Source organism: Mesitornis unicolor, unplaced genomic scaffold (assembly GCF_000695765.1).
Source record: "Mesitornis unicolor isolate BGI_N332 unplaced genomic scaffold, ASM69576v1 scaffold10118, whole genome shotgun sequence".
NCBI classification, from domain to species: Eukaryota; Metazoa; Chordata; class Aves; order Mesitornithiformes; family Mesitornithidae; genus Mesitornis; species Mesitornis unicolor.
This window is the reverse complement of record NW_010202528.1, coordinates 1-4,308: the sequence shown is the minus strand read 5'-3', so window position 1 is coordinate 4,308 and position 4,308 is coordinate 1.

The following is a 4,308-nucleotide window of genomic DNA, read 5'->3' as shown; positions in this document are numbered from 1 at the left end:
TAAACAAGTGCTCTGGAGCGGCAGCCGGCCCCTGTTCACCACCACAGACCCGAGGAGGAACAAGAACCAGCTCTTCCTTGTCAGTGCTGCTGGAGAACGGCTGTAGTTAAGCTTGATTCACTGTTCATTACGGTTCAAAACCGGAGTTCCCACGGCAGTCTCATGTAAACGTCCTTTCAGTGACTCGGGCTAGAGCAGCGGGGCCGGCAGCTGGGGGTTCGGGCGGCTTCGGCTGCGCCAGCGCTGGGAGGTTCGGTGCCGGTGCGGACGCTGTGTGAGTAGCAGACAACACAACCACACCACGCTCACACACCACGCTACAGCTTTTGATTACTCGGCTCCAGGATTCCCAAGCCAAATCTCTCAAAACGCAGGACAACTTTGCTACTGTTAATGCTGAAAAGAGCGGGGAGGGAGAAGGGAAGCGGAGAGGTTACTGATCTTCAATTTTTCTTACAAAGCTACAGTGCTGTAACAGGAACTCAAATGGGTTACGCTGAGCTCATACGACTTTAGGTCACCCAGAAAAGGCCCAAGTAACGAAGTAGCAGACACCTGAACTCGTCCCTGCTAACCTCAGCAGTGGAAACGTACGGGACAAACCCGATTTGCCTCCAGTTGGAAGAACAGGAGGTTGCCAGAAGTACCTGAGGCAGGCAGAAGCCCGACACTTGTTTGCAACAGGCACTTGGTTTCCTTGAAGCAGAAGGGAAGGAAAAACTGACTTACAGGATTGTCTTTTGAAGAGAAAGGGGTGTTGTACCACGGCACAGCAGCTGGTTACAAAACCGAACCCATTTGCTTCTCTGCTCAGGCTGCAGCGAGTGCGTGGAGATCTCTTCCCTTCACCTCCAGCCGTCAGAAACGTTTCTCGCTCCCCAGCGCGAGAGCCCGAACGCCTCAGCTCGTGGGAGCCCTTGAGGGCGAGGGTGGGGGTGCCGGTCCTCACCCAGCGCAGTGAAACCTCCCCGGCTCCTGCCCTGTCCTCTCCCCTTCCTAACAAGGTTTTGTGTCGCAGTCATGAATTGGTGAAGGATGAGAAAAGACCTTTTCTAAAAAGGCACGTGTTTGTTACCTGCGGCTCTGCCGAGCCCCAAGTCAGGTCAGACGTTTTGCTGAATGGGGGATGTAAACAGAAGCAAATTCAAAGCCCTGGATTTGCAAGGGGAGGAGGAGGAACCGAGGGGTGTTGGTGCTTTCCTCCTCTTTCACGCAGCGTTGCAGCTCATCCCAGCTGCCCCACGTGGGCCAGCTCTGGACCCCACTTGTGGCCCGGTTCCCGCGGGCTGGGGGACAGGGACCTGCTCCCAGCAGAGCCATTCCCCTCAAGGGCTGCACCAGCATCCCCCAACCCCACAGACCTGACCCTGCTGCGGGTCCAGCCCTTCACTCGCCTTGGTTTGCAGCGCGAGCGCTCGGTCCTGGCTGCGCCTGCGCGAGCGTCCCCGCGCCTCTGGTCACAACGCCTGCGTGTGGCACCGCGGGCAACAGCGCGACCTCAGGCTGCAGCCGGGGCCCTGCAGACCAGGCACCCGTCGTCACACCACACGTGGGGACGGCCCCAACCCTCGGCCCCCGCTGCCCGCGCGCGGTTGTTAAGAGCGGATGAGGAGAGCCCGTCCAGAGGGGAGGCACAGCCGCCGAAACGCTTCGGAAGTGAGGGGTGGCCGCGGTGTTAGACAGGACCATGTCGCAGACAGGAGTTGTTATTCAAGCGAACAGCCCACACCGAGTGGAAAAAGGCAGAGAAAGAGAATTCGGATAAAGTGTTGATTATGTCCGTGGGTTAATTTCGTGGTTGGTTTTTGCTTTTTTAAATGGAAGGTGATTGTCCAAGTTGCCGGTTAGGATACAACACACGGAAGCATGCAAGGTGGAGCCCGTTATTGCACCAGTAGCTACAACCTACAGAGAAATACGGGAGGGAAGGGAAAAAGACACCGTAAGAGTTAGTTTTCAGTTATTTAAAGCAAGCCCTTGAGAACTACATATTATAAAGCTTACACCAGAGTAAAGCACGGGGTTAGTGCAACGTTTCTCAGAGGATCTTGGGGGGATGTGTGCATGGCTGCAGTGGGTCTGACTCTGCGCAGGGGATGAACCCAGCCAAGCTGCCTCCCCTGCCGCTTCAGTGAGTGGAGCAGAGACCAAGTGTGCAAACTGAGGTGAACCGGGTGTGGGGGCAGAGGGGGTGTCCATCCACCCAGGGAACAGTCACCAGGGCAGCTCCGCAGCGCCAGGGGCTGTGCAGGACCCACTCCCTGGGGAAACACCAACCCACAGCAATCGCTTGGCAAAGGGCTGCGGGATGGAGCGGTGCCGTGAGGCGAGTGCCCAAATGGGAACCGCTACTGCAAGTCCCTTTGCAAGGGGATGTTCAAGGACAGCGCGAGGTGCGAGCGGCTGCGAGGGAAGGCGAGGGCAGCCTGGGCTCTCCCTCTGCTCTGTGGGGCCAGGGTGGGTAGGGGAGATGTCAGATCAGTCACTGGGGTCAGTGGTCCAACACCGTGGATCGCACTGCGGGGAGAGATGGGGGCATGGGAGTGCTGACAGTGTTGGGGTACAGCGTGTCTGGAGGAGGGAAAAGCTGTTCCCAAAGGACTCTGCTGCATCGTGCAAACCTCCTGGCAAAAAAGTTGTCTTCATAACATAACGTGACTTAAACAGAATGATCTTCTTTTGATGAGGGTTAGTTTAAAAAAATACAGGAGGAAATGGCACAAGTGGAGGTGACGACTGGAAGGAATGGCTAACGCAGCTGAAAAGCACCGTACTCAGGGTAGCTGGGTACAGACCTGGCCAGTCTCAAACGTGACTGAGGGCCAGGTCAGCAGCAGCAGCCACACGCAGGTACACGTTTTGGCTCTGACTTTGTCGGTTTCCCTTTAAATTTTCAATTTAAAAATGGAGACCACTGAAATCACAAGGGCCGAGGTGTCGCTGTCGGCTCTGCCACAGGGTGAGCGTTCGGGTGCAGAGCCACCTCGCCCCCACCCGTGACACCGCCACCAACCGCGGGTCCCAGCAGGGCTATGCATCCGCGAGCGCGCAGCACGCGTGCAGCCTGTGGTGGGAACAGCGTCCCTTGGTGCAGAGCTGAGGCCACAGCCTTGCAGGAGCACCCCATGTGTTTGGGTCGTCAGCCATCGCAACGTATCAGGGATCAGTACCAACGGCAGGGAAATTGCACAAGAGACAAGTGGCGAAATTTCCAACCAAAACCCCAAACATCCCACACCCCCCAAAGCACAAAGTGCCACGACAACCCCCATGCAAGCAAACAGAAGCGTTTGTCAGTAATGGTGAGGTGTTGCAGCAAGATCATGAGGAGTTACAGGAAAGGGGCAGATTAAACACCAAAAAAGGGGAGAAAAAAGAGAAAACAAATATTAGAGTTTTAGTAAATGAAAATAAACAGTGAGCAAAGTACATGGTAAAAGGGCACTGGGCGTAAACACGTCTGACCCCTCCAGGCAGGGGCACATTCCTTGATTCCCTTCCTCAGTGAGCGCCAGCCATAACAGGGGAAATTCAAACCCCTCTGGGGGCAGGGGGGGCCTTTCCAACACTGCTGGTAGAAACTCTCTGAAACCAAACCCAACGCTGGAGAAGTAATGTACTGGAGCAGGGTGGTGAATATGTTGAAGTGGGAAATTAACTGTCTAAAGCACGCAGACTTAATTGCCTAATTCCCAGTGACTAGAGAAGCAGAAGAGCCCACTGTTACTCTCATCAGAGGTCTGGCAGCCCCCAGGGAGGCAAAACAAAGCACAGAAATGGTCAGTGAACAAATCCTAAGCACCATAAATGTTCTCAGCAGTGCTGAATACTCACTCAGCAGACTTCCAGAAGTGCCCTGGGTGGGAGAGCCGACGATTCAATTTTGGCAGTTTTTCAAGCATTTCCATGAGGACAGTGAAGCTGGGTCTCTCGCTGAGATCGAACGACCAGCACGCCGAGAGGATTTCCTGCAGGGGACATTGGTGGCATCACCTCCACTCAACTCAGCTCACGCCAACTGTGCAGAGCGAGCAACTGCCTGGGCACTGACTGCTGCGAGCCCACCCAGATGCTGCTGAACAGAGGGCCTGGACATTCCTGTAACCAAACAGCATCCTGCCTGCCGCTGGATGCCCATTTCTAGATGACAGTGACGGGCAGAGGCTTAGTATGGAACCTGGTGACCCATTCTAACCTCTTCTCTCCCGCCCTTTATCTTCAGAGTTAAAATAAGAGTAAAATCAATCTCCTCTAAGCAGCTCCCTCTTGCCCTGGTGAACAGAATCACACAGAATCACAGAATGGCTC